At 38.4% G+C, this 22,794-nt stretch overlaps 1 protein-coding gene across 1 annotated transcript in view; it reads right to left on the bottom strand.

Moving 5' to 3' along the window:
• Nlgn1 (neuroligin 1) overlaps window positions 1-13,743 on the bottom strand; it is an 884,178-nt gene extending 870,435 nt beyond the window's left edge. The window contains exon 1 of the mRNA XM_051185907.1: window positions 13,535-13,743. The gene's annotated coding sequence lies outside the window, so the exon portion shown is untranslated. The remainder of the gene's footprint in view (window positions 1-13,534) is intronic.
• Window positions 13,744-22,794: the final 9,051 nt, after the last annotated feature.

Genomic DNA, 22,794 nt, shown 5'->3' with positions numbered 1-22,794 from the left:
GGCTCTGAGTCAACAACAGAATTAAACTACTGCCTCTTCTGAATATTTTAAGTGTTGCTTTGAAAGTGTGGGGTTATGTGCAAGCAGAAACATTAGCTTTAAAGCAATTTTTGGTATCCCAGTTTACAATCAGAATTGAAACGCAAAAATAAAATAACTTCTTTTTTTCAATGAATGATTAAACATTACTGAAGAGACATACATTATAATAAAAGTTGTTTTGTAATTATAAGATTCAGGCATGTATAGAAAATGATGTGGTTTAGTTTAAAGATTTTACAAAGGCATTTATTAAACACTCACTTCCTGGCAAGTCTATAGCACAAATGTGTTCATAGTCTAATGCTCACCAAGTTCTTGAATTTTTTTAAGCTGCCAGTTTCACCATTTCTTAATGCTTCATCTTTTTTTTCCATGTGTAAATGGAATAACAGTTGTACGGTCCCTGTATTAGGGAAAACAGGGTAGGGAAAACATTCCCGATTTTAAAGAGTTCCAAGCAAAAGGAGGACAAAGAATAGGAGGAAAGGATGGGAGAAGAAAAAGGGGAGAAGGAAAAGGAGGAGGAAGAAGAGAAGGAGGAAGTGTAGGAGGCAGAGGAGGAAGTGGAGAAGCAGCAGCAATTTCAGACAACATTGGACTCATCTCTTACTTTGCTCTGTTCTTCACTGTACCTGGTGTCATATCTGACACAGTACACAGGGAGCAGATAAAAGGTGAGGGCAAGAGACTGACATGAGCCCAGGAGTTCAAGGCCAGCCTGAACAACATAGCAAGAACCTATTTGGAAATACATAAATAAATGGCTATTAATAAGTAATCAGAATGTGTTTCTGTTGCACATGAGATAATCATGCCAATGTGAATGTATGTATAGATTTTACATGCTGGAGAAGGTGCTACAATGCATTATTTCATTTAGTTGCATAACAGCCTATGAGGCTGGCATTATTGATTCATTTTACAGATCAAAAATGTAGAGCCAAGCTAGTTGAAAACCACATAGATGCCTGTATTTTATTACCCACCTGACAACAGTACCTCTACACAGAGCAGCTGTGCAAGCATGTTTTCTCTTAGCCATGCTCATTTCTTCAGTCTTATTTCTCATGCCCTAATTCCTCAATCTCCAGCCATCTCCTGAGACTCTGTTTGGACCCTATCTAGGTTTGTGAAGCATTCTAGAAACCACAGGGCTTGAACCCAGGCTTGATATCCCTTGAAATGCTGAAACTGGCATTCCTGGCCTTCCCCATCAAACATCTGCCCATTCTATGCTTCTTAAATTATCTACAACCTGGAAGCGAAATGTTCATGCAAAATTCTTGGTATTGTAGTGTCAGCTACTGACACTTGCATTTAAGCTATGCCTGTAGTCCAAAGATACAATGAAGTATTTTGAATTAAGGATGCTGTATGTCAGAGATCCTATACCAACTACAGGGTTCGGGGAAGCAAGGAAAAAGGAGAAAGAAATAACATTCATGAGGATATGTGTTAAAGTATAAGCCAAGACGACATAAGGATCTATTTTCCATGTGACTAGTACATTTTATAGCATTTTACTCATTTCTCATCTATGAGAATATGGATAACTTTCCTAAGTGCTTGTTGCTTTTTGCCTTATATGAGCATTCACCTGGAACTTTCAACTAAATCAGGTAAACAGCTGGATAGATTTATGTTTATGAAGATACATGCATGTTACTGTTTAGAAGCTCTGGAGCAGCAGGGGAAAGAAGAGACATGTAGTTATCTTAAAGATTGTTTCTATCCCTCCCCTACATTTACAGTGGGTGTTCTGCTCACTCTCATCTCCTCCAGCTCATGTCTTGTCTTTCTCAGGTGTGTGTGGCAGATAACATGCCCATAAGTGGCACTGCTCTATAATGCCCCATGGCTCTTTGAAGGTTTAGAGACTACTAGACCAGGCAAAAACATTTAAAATGAATACTTGGATTATTCCCAGAATACCTCTGACTGGCAATATCATAATGCACCTGATAGAGACCAGTCATGATAGTATTTATGGAGCTCACAGTCGTTTGCCTGATTCCCATCCTGTTACTCAGGCACTCATTATTCTCTCTCCTTACTCCCAGAAGGAGCTGCTGTCTTTATAGAGTGTATTCACATAGAGTCAAGAGGAAAGATCTGATTTTATGTGCAATTTAGTAGAAATAGAAGTATATATCTCACTTGACATTGCACCTCAAAGACCTTAAAAAGAGTTACAATTTTTTTAAAATTACTGGCCATTAAAAGGCCTCTCTTTTCTTTTAAATACATAGATCATAAAAAGTTATAGATCCTTTCAGGTCTATAACGATGTTTTCAGTGCGTGTGTTTATCTGTTTAACATTACAAAAATACCTAATATCTAAATGTAGCTGCTATATATTTCAGTCCAGATATTAGTGTATACTTTGATGAGAAATGCTTTTTCCCTGTTCACTATTTATGTATACCCCAATCTTCTTTAAGTAAGATCTCTCCTAGACCTCCCTAAAAGTATAACTCCCCTCTTTATTATTTATGAAAATTTTGTCTACACAACTAATTGTATGCATTATAGAAATTAAAATGTAAAATATTTGGTGTTGATACTAACCTCTTGCTTCAAAGTTAGCTGCATGGAATAATTATACACAGATCAATATCTTGAAGTCCAACTCCACCCTTCTGCAAATTAACCAAGTGTTTATTCCCCCTCTGGTCCATAATTTGCAACATGTAAATTATAAAACCTCACTTTAAAAATGGCACTTTACGCTAGAAAGACCATTGGAAATGTATTAAAATTTTTAGAAATTATTCATTGTTACAATCAATGACTTACAGCCTTTCTGAGGCCGAAATTGTGATTTGTCTCCTAGTCATCAAAAGGTGATTTGTAATATAAATATAATCTTAAGACCTTATTTAATGTCTGGGATTGTAAACTATTAAATAATAGTATCTATCTTGGTGTCTTCAATATGGACAGAATGACCCAAGTATAGGATTAAGAGAGATATTAATTAATAATTCAATGAAAACCTTGTTTTCAGCAGCATTATATCTATTCCTTATGCTCCCCAGTATTTTGATTGTACTATAGGGTGCTTTAGAAATACCTAATCCAAGTGGAAAAGAAATTGTCTTCATGCTCTTTAAATGAACTCACTTTTTCAGCAAGACTAATGACAGCTCAGTGCTTCCTCCGGTGTGACTGAGACACAAGAAAGAGTGGCACATGTCTAGAGAGCTTGTTATTCATCAGAAAGCAAGTGTCCAGCTTTTGGGCCACTTAAGAGCAGTGGCAATTTTCAAATACAATACAGAGAAAAAACATGGTTGTCTGCAGGACTGCACAGTGAGAACTGTCAAGATACATCCACAAATAGGAACAGCTGACGGATCTAACCAAAGAATCCTCTCCCTTTTATTCACTGTTTAAAAAATCATCACTATGTGGTTGAGTAATGATAAAATTTTAAAAAGGGAAATTTCATTTTTACCTGCCAATTTTCTCTTGCTCCTTTTTAATGATTACTCCCTTTTAAAGCAGAACATTTATATATAGTGATAGTTAATTCCTTTGTAACTTTTCTTTGTTCTTGATGGAAAATGCATTTTCTTCTTGCCTCTGCCCACCTTTGCATCCTAGATTTGGATTTGGATTATTCAGTGATCTTTCTACTTTGGTGTTGTCTGTGGAGAAGTCTGTTTAAATGCTAACTCTGTTCTGTTGAACCTTCTGCATAGTTTACAGTTGTTTTCAAGAACAAAACCATGCTGTGACTGTAGCTCTGTGGCAGAGCACTTGCCTAGCAGGTACAAGGCCATGGATTCAATCCCCACTACTGGTAAAAAGAAGAGAGAGAAAGCAAATAACTTGTATGTGTAAATCGAAAAAAGACTTGTAATGGGCAATAAATCCTAAAGTTATATAGTACATTATCAGTTAAAATAACCCCTCTATACTATAAGATACAAGCTTTAAATATATAGTACATAATCATTATGAACATGTTTTGTTTACTTATCTCACTCCCCCAAAGTAAAGACTTTTATATCCTGAAAAAGGATTTATTTTAATTACTTCCACTATTTATATATTTGTGTAGATTTTAGTATGCTAAGTAGCATGGTTACTTGTGATTGGTGCTTTCATACATAGTTAGTTTGGGTTAACCATTTCTCTTCTTTTTCTCCCTACTACCCTGCCCCTCATTCTACACATCCCTTTCATTCCCAGCATTCCTTCTTGTCTTTATACCACATGTATCTTATGACCCACCCCACTGCTATTTGGTGTCCCTTTCATGGCTCTAATTCTGCATCTTTGCTATCCATATGCACCCACTCCCACACACATGCCCATATGAGCATTTGAACTATTGCTATTAAGGCCCAGGCATATTAAGAGACTACTGTATGGCAGTTATTAAAGTTTCACATGTGGCTGTCTTGCTTCTGCAACCAGTTTCTTACTTATTTGCTTTCCATTTGTCATGCTATCAGAAAACTTGTTCCTTTTCTGTACCATGCAATGAGAAGTGAGTTTGATAATAAGAATAAGAGATAGAGTTGCATTCTAAACATATTTCCTTTGAGATCTGTTATAATCTCTCAACCAAATATTTGGAGATTAATAAAATAACTTGTTTAACTATCAGGATTTCATAGCCATGCTTTTCAAATCAAACTATGTGCAGCAGTGAAGTTCCTCTCCTTCACTGGTTGATGCACTTCTTTAAACTCATCAGTGTGTCAGAGGAAACCAGGGTGTATCATTTATTCATCTCTGTCCAGGTGCAGAGGAGTTCTTGTTGCCATAGATTACACATATGAAAACTGTGGGCATCTCTTTACAAAGACCAGATAGCCACCAACCCAACCTTTTAAATCAATTCAACCAAGATGTGAGTCCTGGTTGCCTTCTGAAAAATCACTCATGGTCACATTTTAATAAAACCAACAAATCATCAGCATCAATTCTTTTAGAATGTATCAAGTAACTGGAATAAAATCTTGGGGAAATTAGAAAGTGTTCTTCAGAAACAATGTATTACCAACATAGATCCAACATGAAAACGTTGACTCTGAGTCAAAAATGACTTCAAAGAATGAGATTCCAAATAAAATAAAGCTTTCTAAATCCATAGTATAGTAGTTTTAAAAAATCAGTATACCTTTTACATATACAAGATTGGTAAGCAGTCTCTACCTATTGGAGTTTAAATTTCAGTTTAGACAAATACAACTTTAAAATTTTAAGCAGGAAAAAAAATATAGAGTTAGTAAACTGGGTAATTTCTCCTTTCTATAGTATGTAGAAAATAACATATACTATAATCAACTCTTCAGTTTTAGTGAAATTTGGTCTATTAAATAGCATTAAACATTGTATTAACTATAAGAATCTTGCAATACTTTAGGTTCATGCCCCAACCATGATTGTCTTACTGTGAGTTTATTGACATGAAAGGTACTACACCAGTTTACATGAGAAAAGGACAGGTAGATGTTTAGAAAACGTACCCCAGTTCCCCGACTTGTAGTTTACAAGACTGTCCACTAACATGTGGATTTGTTTAAAACTCTATTTCACAATGCTGCTACTTTCAAATACACTTTCCATTAAAGCAAAGGGGGGAAGCATCTGTTTCCAATCCGAAACACAGATGGAGTGACTAATTACCATCTTACATTTGATTCATAACTGGTTCCCTTGGAGGCAGGGCGGTTCAGTTCATCAGTTCAGAGGTGATGGCTCTGGTGGAAACAGCTCTAGGCATGGAGCCCAGAAATAGAACATTTGCACCAGAATTATGGTATACTCTGAAAAAATATTGTAACATATTGAAGGTAAACTGAGGAGACAGCCAACATCTATAACAAAATCCACTTTGGAACTAAGAGATATACCACCTCACATTCATGGTTCTCACATTGTGGATTGGTGGAAATTACTAGGCAGGAATTAGGTTTCTCATTTCCAAGTCTAGAAGACAAAATGTTTAAAAGCTCTCTCTCTCTCTCTCTCTCTCTCTCTCTCTCTCTCTCTCTCTCTCTCTCTCTCTCCCTCATCCGCTCCCTCCCTCTTCCTCACTCTTTCCCCTCCCCATCTCTCCCTCTCTCTTTTCTGCCCCCTCTTCCTCTCCCTTTTCTTCTCCCTCTCTCTGTGTAATATAGAGCAAAGTATAAACCTGTTTTATTTGTGTTTTCACATATTCCATTTACTTTTCAATCTATCTACAAACTAAACATATACTCCTCATAAAATAATCCAAGCACCACTGTTACCTCTTTCCTTATCTTACTCATATAATAAACTTAGCAGTCATGCATATAACCTAAAATAATTTCCAGACACATATTCATTCTTAGAAAAATGACTGAGTTAGATGTGGCAACACACACCTCTATATATGTACAATTACTATAGCCTTTCCTCAAATAACTGGAAGTATCTTATAAAAATTCCTCCAAACATTAAAATCTTGAAACTCAGATAAAGCTTAATATTTCATTTTTAATAATAAAACAGTGAAGTGGGGTGGTTACGGACATCTATTCCAATAAATAGCAACACTGTCTATGGGTTTTCTTGAAATTAAGTATGAAGTAAAACTAAAGTTTTCCATGTCAAGATAATGTTCATGAGATGCACATGGACACATGTCTAAAAGTAGACCCGTCCCATTTAATAGTTGCCAGAAGAGTGAGAGGCAATTTCTTCCAAAGTATAACCACTAATACACCCATGTTCACACAAACAGTCCTGATAGAATTCACTTGCTACAAACAAGACATGGAAATAGGTAGACACTTTTTGGCAAGAACTGAGTATGGGAAAAGGATGTAAGTGTGCAATAGTGTGAATATGGGATCACATTATGTTGTGTATCTCCTTAAAATTATCAAAATATCATGTACTTTTGGAAAAGCATTTATTTCCTAAAGTTATCAGAAGTCTATGAATATATTAAATATTTCCCATACTAGTTTAGAATATAATCAATAACTTTGAAATTTTTAAGCTCAAGGATCTCCATACACATCATAAATGATAGAATTTTCAATTGGATACAGCCAAAATCAAGTCATTCTTTAAGAGGACTAACTGTTCAAAGAATCAGTCATTTCTCAGATGGTTCCTAAAACAAATTGGTAAGAAACACATATGAGCACATGTAACCCATTGGGCAAGGATGACTTGCTTTGTTCAGTGGTCTAATTCAGTCATTCAAAAGGGATAAGGTTTCTGATCTATGTGTGCACTATGCCATAATTAAGTGTTGACCATTCTCCCATATAGAATACATGTATGCATTTTTAAATTCTCCAGGTTGTATTAATAAAACAAAAACAAATCAACAACAACAAAAAGCAAACAAAAAACAAAATAAACAAAAACCCTCTGCAATATCACAAATGCATGATTCAACTTCAGAAACTTGCAGTCTGTCATGAATTTAACTCACAGCCATCATTCCAAAGATTATTTGATTACATTTGTGCATTTGATTTTAATATAGGTATTTGATATCATGAAATATTTGAGGAAGTAGGCATAATGATTGTAGAAATTGCAGTTGGTTGACCTGTTTCATGACTATTGCCTCCTTCCTCTCAGCTAACATTGTTCTGATTTGAGGGTGATTTTGTCACTTCCACAGAAAGAAGCAGACCATCGCTTCCACCCCCAAGACTGAATGTATTCCTGAGAGTGCAAGGTCCTGCCTTTGGTCAGTTACTAAGTAAGATTGGAAGGTACTTTAGTTTTTATGCACTGAGAACTCAGATGATAGTGCTGAAGAGACTGTTCCTTAATAACATTAGACATTTCCATGACAGAAAGACTGCTCCCTCCTTTTGATGTGGGACCATACAAAGAGGTTTGTTTGCTTCTGTAATTGCCACCTTAGCCCCATGATAGGCAACCAATGGACTTATGATGAAGCTGATATCATTAAATTGTGGAGTTAGCCAACCCTAGCTCAGAACACCAACAGAATCTTTCACTGACTGAGTTACAATCATATTTGCAAAAGCCTTTATTAGGCACTAGATGTTATTTTTACTCCCTTGTTTTCTTGAGTGCTGCTAGTTGAAATTAGACTCACTCATTCTAGGCACACTAAGGGTGCAATCATTGAACTACATACCTGGTTATTTACTTGGATACTATGGAACTTAGAGCTAAAAGATTTCTACAGTCACCATATTTTATATCTCCACATTGGACATGGTAGAACAAAATCTGGCATCCAATAAATTTATAGAGAATAAAATAGGGATAAGTAGAGAAAATATTGGACAGGTTGGTTGGCCATTCATAGCAATCCTGGCATGACTTTGCAAAGCAGTATATACTCTATTACCATACTTAAGTAAACAGTTAAGAATCACAATTTAAATTTAGTTCCTGTTCATGCTAACATGTATGTCCAGGAAACTAGTGTTGTCACCAACATGTGACAACTTTTAAAGCATATGCATTAGAAATATTTAAGTAAAGATCAAGATTTTTAATCTCCTTTTATCTATTTCACATAATTGGCCACTTTCTGAGTTGTAAGTATGAACAATAGACTTTATTATTTCCATGATAGAATAGAAGATGTTATAATGTCTGAGCTTGAAAGTGTTAAAAAAATAAAACAAAGCAAAGCTGTCTCCTTTCTGCCCACTTGCTGTCTAACTATTACCACAGTTAATTCATAAACATGTATCTGGTTTAAACAATATGCACTTATCTTTTTCACCTTTCTGAAATATTTAGATGAAATTTATGAAAATATTTATTCTATAACTGCAGCAAACAGTGCTAGTTTTCAATCTTAAGTCCATTCTCTCCTCAAAGATTCTGATATTGATCAGGATATCAAATATACACCAAAATAGTATATAGAAGCATCAGATACCTAGGAGTTGCCACATAATATAGGTTTAGGATAATAAGAAAATGGAAATCAGTGAGAGAATGATCACATTACAGAAGAAACTCGCTGCCCAAAGAGCAGACATGTATGGTCCATTCACTACTTCTCTTGCTTCTGCTGTTCACCTTCCTTCTTTGTAACAGTCTCATAAAGGCCCATTTATTACCCCAGAACAGACCCTCACTACCACTGATATGCAAAGTAAAAGAGAGAGTTGGAAACAGATCCTTCCCACACTAGAGCAATGCTTCTCACCCACAGTCAATTTTCTCACACATGGATGCTTGCAATGTCTAGAAAAACTTCTTTGGTTACAGGACAGGTGAGTAAAGGCCATGAATACTGCTAAATATCATCAGTGTGCAGAATCTTTCCCACGGAAAAAAAAATTAACCAGTCCCTAATAACATCAGTGTCATTGTTGGGAAGTTCTGAGACAAAGTGTTCTATTATCTTTGTCATTTCTCCTTTTGGGGGTCCAGAAAACACATATGAATTTGGTAGCATAGAAGCATTCTTCTGACACAGATAATAGATAAAGCACATAGATAATAGAAACTTAATTTCTTGATCAAATGGTTTAGCTGTCTTCTTTCTTTGACTTCATAACATATGATATTAAATAAACCATAATTTCCTAATTCACTGTTAGGCTATCAATTACTTCATAGTGACACAGTTTTGAAGAATGTATGCTATTCATGTGTGGCCTACTTCATGTTCTGACATGGGGATAAGATTTCAAAATGAAATGATAAATCCGGTATGGTTTCTGATGATCTGACCATCCAATAACGACACTAAACTTCAAAATGTTAAAAAAGAAAGAAAGAAAGAAAGAAAGAGTACCTGTAGGATCAATAGCATGTCAGAGGGAGAATACAGGAAAAAAAAAAAAAAGAGTGAAAACAAAGACAGCCATAGGGAACTGCACTTCTGGATGGTGGGTATGTCCAGAGCTGGATCTATGAAGGTGAGTTAACATAAGCAAAACACAAAACCTTGAGGTGTTAAGTCGTATTGGGAGAAAAATAAGATTCATGCTAGTAGACCAAAGGGTAGATTTTGGTGAAGCGCACGGTGAGGGAAGTCTGCATGATAAGTTTGTGAAAAGTCGATTCTCATAAGATTGTGGACACTGGCAGGTAAGCCACCAGAAACACTGGGCAACATGAAGATATCTTCAAGACCAGTGTATGTTTTAGAAATATTAAGTCTGGTGTTTTGGATATGAGTGACTCTAATTGCAAATAGTTGAAATATAACTAAGAGTACATAATCTAATTTATAAAATGATACTTATGATCATAAATATGAAGGAAATGGTCATCAAACTTCACATAAGAAAGACAAAGCATGGCAAACTACCTAAGATTCTACACTGTCTGTCTGTTGACATTTCTGGTGTTACTCTTAATGCCAGTTCTTTGCTTACAGAAACTACCTTAGCATTTTTAAGCAATTGGTCAAGTAAGTCTTTAGTGGAGGTGGGGCCCTCTAAAGATATCCATGACTAAGCTTTGCTAAAAATGTTAAAAACATTTTCAACACATGGCAACCCAGAGAAAGGTATGTCAGTTATACCTGTGTCTATATGGCTACTGTCCTATGAAATGCCAATGGCATAAACCTTTGATTTAAAAAATTAAATAATGATCATAAGTTTTCATTTTATTTTTAAAAAGCTAAGGGTATAACTTAGGGAATTTGAAACAAGAGGCAGGGGTTACTGCTGAACAACTGTATGAAAATGCTAAGTGTGGAATAAAATCTGAGGAGCTAGGGTTGGAAGAGACTTCTGAGTCTCTCACTCAAGTCATCTCACCCTGCACAGACTCAGCTGGACTTCTAGGCAGCCCTTCCCCCACCAGAAACAAGCACTGAGACTCTCCATCTACTTTCTGTGGGTAGCCCTCCTCCAACTCCAAACAATCCAAAAATTTTTATATGGAAATATGTTGTCACTAAATAAAAATGCAATATTCACAAAATACCACATACAAAACAGAAATTGACAGACAGCAGAACTGGGGGTGGGAGAGAAGAAGGAAGTCTCCAAAGGCCCCCCTCTTACCCTGCCCCGAGCTCTCTGATGTGGCTTGCTTCTGAAAGATCACTGTCTGTCCTGCTTTTGCTGGGATTGTTAAGACTAACAGTAGAAGAGCAGTCTCATAGAAAATAGTTACTTCTTTTAATCACACCATGTCATCAGAAGGCCTGAGCAATGATTAACTTGCACATTCTCTGTGAATCACTCCATCACTAGGCAGTGTGAGGAGACTTCGATTCATTCTCTGCCAAGGGCACAGTAAACTTAATGGATTTTGCATTTTGCATTAGATACACACATGGTCTTGGCTGCTCAACTCATTTTAAAAGAATACCTGGCACTCTATAGGTTGTAATAGCTGGTAACGCTGAGACATTTTATTGATTTTTATCAAACACACACATACACACACACCTTCTCTAGGGGCCATTTTTTGAAAATCTGCGATCATACTAATACTCAAGTACAACTAATTTTGAGAAATGTATTAAGGCACTGTAATTTCAAATATAGCATGAAACTTCCAGTTAATTAAACAAAATACGATAGTTTTAGTAGAAGGAGGGAAAATGAGATGTCAGTGCTCTATAAAAATACATAGTAAAAGAGAGGTTAACTAAATTCACATATTCCCCAACCCTACACATACCACAATGGCCCTAGAAATGGGAAAAAAAGAAATAAAGATAGAAAGAAAGCAGTGGTAGAGGCCAAAGCTCATTAGAATAATCACAAATGAATCAAATATGGGACATATTTGCCTCATTTCCATAACAGACTAACAGCTCCTCTGTAAGAAATCATTCTGCATTAAAAAATCTCATTCTAAATCAAAATTAACTGCTGGTGGGTTCTTTATTATTGTTATTTCTACTCACAAGACATTTTGTTGAGGCGGGCAGGAGTCAATGGAAACCCGTTTAAACGTTTGGGTGGACTATCCCTCTCTTTCCGGGAGAGTTTATTGCCCAACAATGCATAATCTATTAGTCGCTCCTCGCGGGGGATCTAGAAAGTGACATCTTGACTTGAACCAGCACGCAGATCTGAAAGCCACTTCGCAGGAAACGGTGCAGAGAAGAAGAGCAACTTTCTAATTCCTGTCAAACTAAGAGGCGGAACCAAGCCCAGAAGTAGCCTCAAGGCCCAGGGAGAGCAGAACAGAAAGCCGACTCCACACTCCGGGGAAGGTTCAAGAAAGGCTTCCCTTCTGGAGGCGGCATTGTTCCTTCATCCGCTCAGACTCCGCGGCTCCCCTGGGCAGACTCTTGGAATCGGTGTTTTCTTTCTTGGGTGTCTCTCTGCCAAGCTCCTGGCTGTGGGTGTCCTGGTCCCAGGGTTTAGGCAGGCAAGGGCTGCGGCGCCTCTCGGAAGACTCGGAGCCACTGCACTCGTCCGCCCGGGCCGGCCAAGCAGCGCACAGCGCACAAATGCTGTCTTGCTCCTCTCCGGCTTCTCTAGCTCCCACGGACTCGGCTGGCCTCTCACCACCCACTCAGGTTCGCCTTTCCTGCCTTGGCTCCCTTCGCCAGCTCGGCACCGCCGCCACAGCAACGTCCCGGACCCGCGCAGGCCGGGATGAAGGGATACCAGGGTCAGGGATGCGTGGGGAGGCGGGGACGAGCTACTGGGGCGAGCCAGGGCAGGTGGGGAGTCGCGGGGTGCAGACGAGGGCGTGCGTGAGCGAGCCCCAGATAAAGATGCATGTGCTCGGCCACCGCGGTGTAGGAAGGACCGAGGGGGCAGGATGCAAAGTGGAGAACGCCCACCGCGAGGGTGCGCAAAACCGGCGATTTGCAAAGTGCCAGGGCCAGACAGGCAGAGGGGGAGGAAGGAGGCTGGCTGAAGACCAGGAACAGAAAGAAGAGACCACTTCTCCATCAAAAGGTCGGTTCGGTTAATGTGTCCCCAGAGCAGGAGTTCGTCAGGGACTAGACGTGGTGTAAAAGGTGGGTTTTAAGGACTGGCTGCATAGGTCTTATCCTAGACTGAGCTCCGTTTCTCTCAACTCCGGGGATTTGCCCTCCCTGTGACACAACTGGCTTTATGCAGGAGCTGAAGCCCCCTGTCCTCCTTTGCCGCTTATCTGCATTTTGGAGATTCCTTGAATCCCAAGATTGAAGAAACCACCCAGTTCATTAAAGTTCATTATTTTTTATTGTTTTTATTTTCATCAGAGGGTAGTAGTGAAGAGTTGGCACCAAGACGTGTTTAAAACATTGATCGACGTGGCATTTTGTTGTTGTTTAAAGGGCAAAATGCATTTAAGACTGCTAAAAGACGGAGGAGGGATTGGAAAACTCGATCAAGTGGGGGAATAAAAGACACATTTAAACTGTAACCTAGGATGATCACACCTCCAGCACAGTCACCCTCCCCAGCGCCCAGCCCTTCTCCTGGCCCCGGGGGAATTAAGAAAAGGAGGAGTGAAGCAGAGAGCAGGGACAGGGTAGGGTTGATGGAAAGGGTGAGGACAGGGAGAAGCCAGAACAGGAAGTTACCGGTGGTCCTGGGGACTGAGGCCTGATGGATGCACAGGAGGCCCCCTTACCTGCTCTCTAAGCCCCGGTTGTACCTGCTCTGCAACCAGAAATACTTCGTGATGCCTAGTGTGCAGCCTAATGATGGCCGAATGTTAAACAGTTCTTCACTCTCCCTCCCCTTGTTCAAAACCAGGATCAAAAGATTGTGAATAATGTTCTCGGTGTCCATCAGCTCCGGAACATATCCATGTGTCAGAAAGAGATGAAAATCAGGTTTTGGGGCGCTCCTATGTATTTATAAGCTATCCGACCGGTATATAAACATATATACGTTCTCTGTACATATGTAAATCCAAAAGAAAAGCACCCCAGAAGCCTCTGGAAGAGGGAGGGGACAGGAGCATCAAAACTTGGCAGAGCAAATGTATCCAAGGATTTTGAGCCAGGAGGTACCTGCTTCAATATGCAGAATTCCTGAGAAGCTTTGAAGGAAGAAGAAAATAAAAATAAAAATAAAATTACCCCCAAACACACTTGAAATTGGAGACGCCTAAGGGAGAGCAGAAATGGTGAGGATGAGATCTCCTGGGGGCCACGGATCCGTCAGTCAAATGAGCAATCGCCTTGGAAAATCCTCGGAGGGGAGGTAGCTGCAGATGGGTCCCCTGCTTGCGTCCCCGTCGCTGCCACTGCTACCTGTAGACACGCACATACACGCACACTCACGCGCGCACACACAGCAGCCTCTGCTGCGCGCGCTCTCCCTTGCTCTCGGCTGCTACGCTACGCCTGAATACAACTAGAACTATCTGCCGCGGTTCTGCAGACTCCTGGCCACCCAGGCCCCTCCCGCCCACTCCTCCCGCGGATTTATTGCACAATATCGCTTCCCCTGGGTCAGACAGGAGCTGCCACAGTGGCCTCCGAGGTGATGGTGGCAGTCACCTCCCTTTGCTAAGTTCTGCCCTCTCTGGTCCTTCGCCAAACCTCCTTGGCCCGCAATGCCCCCGCAGCGCCTGCAGTGCCTGAGGTTGCAGAAAGGGTAAAGGGCCCAGGGCGTCACGTGTGGCATCTTCTAAGCCACTTGGATCCGTGACTGAATACACGCTGGCATGGTGGCAGGCCAGAGGACTCTTTCATACTGTTTCTCAGTCCTTGGTGTCTTTATGCTGTGTTTCCATGAGGCCAGTCCGGGAACACAGATGGGAGATTGGAACTGGAGGCCACAGCCTTCCACTGTGTCTTTCAGGTGTCACTTTAGAAGATTCCAGGCCACCAAAAACACCTCGAATTCCCTTCATCTAGTAGCAGACTAGTCCCTGAGTTAGTGGAAACAATTTAAGTGTCTCCGGTACTTTTAGTTTCTCTCCTCTGACTGTGCCCACATTCATGGCTACTAGAGAGTCACTGTTTATCAATGTTTAAAAATTAGTCACAGTAATCATTATTGGCTTTTGTGTCTTGTGAAGGTGACTCATAGCACTGTATCCCTTACACCTACTCGCTGCCTACTACTAGCTGTTTTTTTTGTTTGTTTGTTTGTTTGTTTGTTTGTTTTTGTGAATTGAGAAACTGGGACCTGCCAAGAGACCCACTGAAAAAAAAATCGATTTTCACCTGTAATAACCTTAACTAAAAGGTAAAAGTCCAAGAATTGCTATGAGAAATGAGTGACACGCAGACTTTCTTTTCTTCCTCGGGGTTCGTTTCATATTTCCCAGTCTCTCTACAATTTAACCTCTAAAATTCAAAGGAAAGAAGAGGTATCCCAAATAACAATACATGAAAGGAAGTTGTCTGGAGGATTTAAAGTAACTGTTGGTACTTGTTAATAATACTAATAGCTCTGACACAGCTGCTCTGGTTTTCAGAAATCCTTCAACCTAACACATCCCTTCAGCTGTGAAGGAACCCAGAGCCACTTTCCCACAGTTTCATCGTTGAGTACAGCTGCGTTTTGTTTTGGTTTGATTGTTATAGGTATACATAAAACAACGACGTTCACTTTAAATTATGCCTAGGATATCTGGTTACTAGTCTTCTCAAATCTGTCTAATGCAACCTGGAACCCTTTGTAATTTCTCTACAATTTTCCAGGAAATTAAGAACAACTATGTGTTCTCATATCAGTAACAGAATTTCATTGACTCTTTGACTTTCAGTGGTTACACGCTTAAGATAATATACAGCGCCAGAATAGAAGTGCACACCTTTAATCCTAGCACTCCAGAAGCAGGGGCAGAAGGATCTCTCTTGGCCAAGACTATAGAGACCCCATTTTAAAACAAAGATAATGTAAGTCAAGATGTTACCATAACAATTGCATTATCAAATTTAAAATGAAGAAATCAAAATGATTCAATAAAGCAGTCCCTTGTAATTTATATAAAGTTCTGCATAATCTGTAGTCTTCGAATCCTATGGGCATTCTTTGTAACTGCACTGTTGAACGCTGGATGTCATTACTGAACTTGGTTTACTCCATCCCAATACTTGATATCAATAGAATGAGATTATTTTTACATCCATCCTGCTGTAGGTTTCCATTGTATGCAATCCTGCAATCTATACACTAAACATTGTAACCTGGTTTTTTATGAGCAAATTGACAAAAAGTTCAAGAAAGTTAATAAAATAGAGTCAGGTGCCAGACAAACAGCACTTGTCACTGCATGTGTGTGCCCAGAGTCTGTGATGGATACTGATAATTCTCAACTTGACAGGCTCTAGAGTCACCTGACAGATAGACTTCTGGGCATGCTGGTCAAGGATTAGCCACCCCTCCTTTCCCCTTCATTTTTACTGTGACTTTATTTCTTACATTCTCTCTGTATCTCTCTGTCTCTCAGTCTCTTTCTGTGGAGAGCGGCTGCCCCATGTATATGTGGGAGCCAGTGGAGTTCAGAAGAAAGCACTGGTTATCTTGGAGCTGGAGTTACAAGCAGTTTCGAGCCTTCTGACTTGAATACTGGGAATGAAACTTGCATTCTCTAGAAAATCAGCAAGAATTTTTAACAGCTGAGTATCTCTCCAGCCCTATGCCATTATGTTGGCTGATATGGGAAGACTCATTTTGGATGCGAGTGGTGGAGGTCACTGTTCTCTAGGTGAGGATCCTGGACTGTATAGAAAGCTCAGCATGCATTTAGCTCTCTGATTTCCCTGTTGAAGAAACACCAGGGCTAGTTCCATCCCTTTGTGACTTCCCACCAGGGCGGACTGCAGGAAACAAACCTCTGGGACTGAAAGTGAAAATAGCCTCTTCTCCCTTGTACTGTTTTTGTGAGAGTATTTTATCACAGCGACAGGAGAGAAACTAAGACCCATTCAAATGAGCCAAAGTTCTATTGACCATTTTTCTCCACTCTCCCCATAAAAACTCTGAATGAAATAAGCCCATCCATATCAGTTGGTACCAAAATCCACTAACCTCACATTCCACTTCTGCTAAATGAGGATAGTAGTACCTGTCTGATGGTATTGCTGTGTTGTCCATAACAATGCAGATAAATGAAGAATGCTTTCTGTGTTTCCATTTTAGCATCTTTATGGTGTATTTTCTCTTCTTATTCCAACCAATATCAATGTATGAAGTGCATTTGGGTTATGTGTTGAAAACAAATCATAGAGCTTGAGTACATTATTACTTGGTATACAGATCTGGAAATAGATTACCAGTGATTTGACCATAATTTCATACCATCCCCTTGCCTTCTTCTTTCTTGATCAGCATGGGAGTTTTGACCTGCTCTGTTTCCGACCTGGGTCGCTTCACCTCTCCTTAGGTGACCTGGTGGTCCCCTGCTCCCAGGAGCTCACCATATTGATACCTAACTTAGTGCAGACAACCAATCAACATAGTGCAGTACAACCCAGAACTGCTGGACTCAAGCAATTCTCCAATTTCAGCCTCCCAAGTTGATGGGACTACAGGCATGCATCACTGCCCTGGGCATCTTCTTCTTTCTTTTGACTTGTTTGCTTGCTTGTTAGAGTTCTTTGGGACAATGTCTTAAGTGTCACCACTTAGCTAGTAACTCATTATGTAGCCAAGAATGATCTTGAACTCCTCATGCTTCATCCTCTACCTCTAGTGCTTAAAGGAATGTGCCACTACAATTAGCATTCTTTACTACTTACACTTAGCATAGGAAAACATATTAAACATGATTATAATCTAGAAGTAAAAAACAAAAACAATGAATATTCTTGAAGACCTCCATATTGCAGGCCTTGTGGCCTTCTGGGTTGAGAAGTTAATCACTCTCAACCACAAAGCCTTTCATGAAGTCAAATGTCTGTAACTCTCAGTAAAGTAAGAAAACACCCAAATTCTCTGTAAAATTTGTAAAAACCACCTGCTTACTTGTAGATTTGGAGGGCAGCCTCGATATCAAATGAATAAATAAGCAAACAAACAGTGGTAAATTTTTTAAATCATTGACCCAAAAGAACCTAGGTTTGAAAAGTATCTATTTGTTTGTTGTTATCAGTGAGGTGGAAAGTCACTAAAGAAGTAGACAAGTCATCTTTATAAGTGTGTATGTGTTCATCTTATCAGATTTCTGTGATAACATTTCTCAGAAATGGAAATTTAAAATAAGGAGAAATGAAAAGCTTGAGTGCATATTGAGACATCTCAGTGAAATAGCATATAGACTCAGTGTATTTTCAATCCAGAAAGTCATTAAGTGGGAAGATTTCCCACCCCTCAATAATTACATATTCAAAGAAAATTAAATAACATGTTCTCCTAAAGGTAAAGAAAAAGCAATGAGTATTACTCATTCTTTGGAAAATTCTGAAGACCCACAGCAAAAAATTAGTATTTTCCCCTTTTCAAAGAGCTTATGAAGAAATAGTATTAATAAAATATTACCCTGAAATGAAATTTTACTGCAGTGTTCACCATAAATTATATGTATTTTACTTAAAATGGGTTAAATATAAATAATATACTGAGAAAGAGTTTATGGGGCAGTGACAGCTCTTATTTCTACTTGAAAGAAATAAAAGATGGAGGAGAATAATCTGGTAAATTGTGGCATCACAAAGAGAATTGCCTGACCAACTTCCTGGCAGTGTCTTGCTAGGTGGGCAAAGGGCATAGACATAAGGAATACTAGCAAGAAAAGGAGGGATTTCTAGAATCTCTAACCCAGTAGTATATAGTATCCATTTGGGCACAATCCAGGTGGTTGGCACTCAAATCCCATTCTTCTGCCCATACAGTCTGTATATACTGCACATCTAAATCCATCCACCCTGTATTTGGCCCTCACCAAGTCAATTCTCCTCCAACTTACATTTCCTAGGATCCAAAACCCAGTGTGTTCTCAACCCAGCACATCTTTATTTAGCTTTCTTTCCCACACTAACTATTCAAAATCTCTACTTCTTCTAAATCCATTGGTCTCTGAAGCTAATCCTAGTGATTTCTTGGATTATCCAAGTTTCTTTTCTTACCTGCCTATTCTACCTACAAAAAATTACAGGAAAAATATCACTCAAGCAGAAATGACTTGCACATTCTGTGGTGTAATTTCAGTCAATCTTGTGCATTATTATTAATTCTGTAATTATTTTCTAGTGCTGTTGCTATAAACAGGGTTTAACACATATGAAGTGAACATTCTGCCACTTGGCATGCCTCCAACCCTACTTATAGATTTTCTGTTTCTCTAAGTTTATTTTTAATATACCAAATATTCTCTGGCAAGATACTTTATACTTTCCATTCTACCTCAAGCCAAGTTTGTGTTCCTTTCATGGTAACTATAGAGTACCTTCCCTCACTCCTGTATGTCTCTGTTCAGACACCACATTTTAAAGAAACTTACTGATTTCACTATCTCCAAAGCCTCTCCCCACTTCCTTTCTGTAACTCCTTGTTTTGACTGATGCATACTTATCATAATAAGACTTTGTTTATTTGCTTCTTTCTGCCATTGGAAGTCAAATGCAGTTAATCAGAGGACTTACTTTAGTCTGTTTTGTTAACATTTAGGTGCTAACAACCTATACTATGCCTTGCAGTGTTGTTCTGCCAATTCCTGAAGAGTGAGTGAGTGAGTGAGTGAGTGAGTGAGTGAGTGAGTGAGTGAGATAAATATCAAGATTAGGACATGGTATTGCAAACTGTCTCTAACAGGTAACAATTGAGCATAAAAACTTAAGAATTTGTTCAGATATTCTTGAAATATCATTTCTTAAGTGCATATCTTACTTTAAATGCATTAAACTATAATTACAGGACATGTGCCTCACTTTTCTGAGATAATGTTTAGAATGAGCATATATTAGCTCCAAATGTACTTGGAAAAAAATGAGACCATATTCTCAAAGATACTTTGCCACTTAAAGAGCCAATGACACTTTATTATACAATACTTACATTCTACATTTTCCTCCCATTTCCCAGAGTTTTGCTATTTTAAATCATGCACCTAAGTGATGTTCTTTTCATTCTATTCTAAAATTCTCTTCCTGGTAATTATATAAAATATGAGGCTTATAGAAGTAGTTGTCAAACCTAAAATCATGTTTATAATGCATTGTGTGTATAGTTCTTAGGTCACAACTTCTTTGTATGAATGTGTGGTCAGACGCTAGCAGCTTACTTACACCCTATTTGATCATGTCAACCACATCTAAATCCTAGAAGCTTATATTCAGTCTACCATATCAGTCACATTTCAATTTTACATACAGGATTTGGTAGGTTTCTGGGAGAATTTGACTTCCTATATGGAGACAGTATTGTGCATACAAGATGAAAATGCACATAATACATGTATCCTTGCCACATAAATGGTAGTATAAATTGATGAAGGATCACACCTAGACTACATAATGCACAGTGGAAACATCTTTCCAGAGAAAGACAGTCTAAGTAACACACAAAAAGGCATTGATTGCCTCATTGTCACATGCATTCTTAATGGCAAGTATTTTAGCTGGAGCATGAGGAGGTGTGTAGAGAAATGTCAAAAAAAACAAAAACAAAAACAAAAACAAAAACCTGTATATAAAAAGAGCCAGGTAATGAGGAGACTTGCATATCAGACAATGATTTTGGAGCAGATCTTTCAAAAACTTGAGTTGTGTGATGACATGTGTATATTGGATTGCGGAAAAAAAAATTCAAGGAAAAACCAAAGCAAGGGAATTAGGAAAATTACTGCATTGATAAACAAAAAAATTGTGGGAAAGTGTGAACTCTGTAGTGACAATAGTCATAAAAATAAATTAAATACCTTTCTCAAAATATCTACTAATTTTATTTCCCTTTCACAATAAAAACGCAAACTGCCTGGATGTCACCCACTTTCTTTGTAATGCAACTGACAGAATCTCAAGCCTCAAACACAATGAAGTAAAATAAACACATCTCCAAAAAGCAAGTCATCTTCTAAGGTGATTGACCTGAGAAGTTGCAAGTTCATAGTACTCTGGCCATGAGTCCATTCAGAGGCTTAACTGTAGTGATCTTTCTCATTTGTGCTGCTTGGCTTATCTCAGTTGGGTTCCCAGAAAAGGCACTTCCTGTGTAAATCAGGACTCCTGTGGATCAGGACCCCTGACAACAACTCCAGACCACCCTTCTCCACATATTGCCAGGGATGACCTAACTGCCTCAATCCTTGCAGTGACTTTCATTGCTTACACATTCCTTTCTGTAAATAAGAATGGGGTTAATTCCATTTACAAAGGCCAGAACACATAATACTCTTCTAGACCAGTAAAATGGGTCTGAAAGTTTCTCAAGTAGTGGAGGTCAACAAGGGAAACTCCTGCTGTGGTCACTGAAAATAGAGAGATTTACTGACTTGCTAGGCTTCATGAGAGTTACTTCATGGCCATTTTTCTCACAATATATTTGATTGGCAGTGGGAGAAAGAGACTAGGGGATGTTACAAATCCACTAATTATGGTATCACCTATGAGTCTTTGTCCACCTGGTTTGCACTTCCTTTTTAATACTACCCGGTGAAAATAAATTCCAGAAATATGTATTTTGCACTTATCAGGGACCCAGTGAGTGTTCATTAATGAGAAATCCTAAATCATTCAGTAGACATCCTGGAGACTCAAGGTTGAGTCATATTGTGGAAGAGGTTTGAATTAGAAGGTTGAAAAAAATCCCATAACCCCATGAAACTAATTGAGTCATACCCCAAACTTACAGTCATGATAGTGCAAAGAGGAATAATTCAGAAAAGCAAAGAAATCAGTAGGAGTGGGGGATGAAAAGAGAGCAAGAGAGAAAGAGAATAAAGAGAGTTGAATAAGACCAAATACACTACACACACATATTAAAATGCCACAGAGAAACACATTATCATTTATAATTGATATATTCTAATAAAACATATTAAAACAAGAAAATGTCAATGCATATAACCAAAGATATGTAATGCAAATGAATACAAAAATGACAATGGGATGTAAGAAAAAGGAAGTCTTAAGTATTGGTTGTAATTTGGTGCACATTAGCACAAAAGGAATGGATTGGCAATGAAAGAGCAGAAACTGAAATCAAAAACTAAATAGATCTTACCTGTAAATATAGATCATTCTGTTCTAAAGGAGCAGGCCTGGCCTTTAACTGAGATTGTGATTGTTTGGAATGTAGACGTGAATTGAGCATGATGAAGGAAGGGCATAGTAGGAGATACTCAAATCCAAGAAAGCAGTGAGGCGATCTAAGATGAGGGTCCAGAAAAAGTGAGGACAATGAGACCCATAAAAATGAATGGAATTAAAAATCAATCTCTTAAGGAAAAAAATAAAGAGACTTAGAAACCAAGGGGCAAGGAAATACAATAGTAAAATGCTTTCCATTACGTGACAAGCTTAAATTTACAACAGTAAAGGCGTAGTTCAGGGTGGATTTCCCTGTTTTTAATGAGTAACTGTATTTTAAGTATGCCCAATTATAATTTATGGAATACATTAAAGTAACAAACTACTTCCTCATACAATATCAAGTGCCTATTCCTTAATAATCTGCTTCAGTTGAAAGTATAAAAGTGTTCTTCCAGTCATTTATATATAAATAGAGGTGTTAAGTGTCCCTTACAGTATTAAGAAATCAATATAAATATTTAATTCAAAGGAAACAAGAAATGATTTAAACATCTTAGAATTCAAGTTGGAGATAATTGCTCTCTCATTTTTTCTAGTTTTCTCTGTTTCAGAGAAATAAGAGTCCTATTAGATAGCTAAAATAATAATTATAATTGCTAAATTCACAAACCAAGTCACCAGCGAGTTATAGTATGTCACATTTACCCTCAGAGCGGGAGGACTACCAAAATAACTTGAT

Source organism: Phodopus roborovskii, unplaced genomic scaffold (genome assembly GCF_943737965.1).
Source record: "Phodopus roborovskii unplaced genomic scaffold, PHOROB, whole genome shotgun sequence".
Taxonomy (NCBI): Eukaryota; Metazoa; Chordata; class Mammalia; order Rodentia; family Cricetidae; genus Phodopus; species Phodopus roborovskii.
The sequence above is the reverse complement of the archived record's forward strand: the minus strand, read 5'-3'. Positions and strand labels throughout refer to the sequence as shown.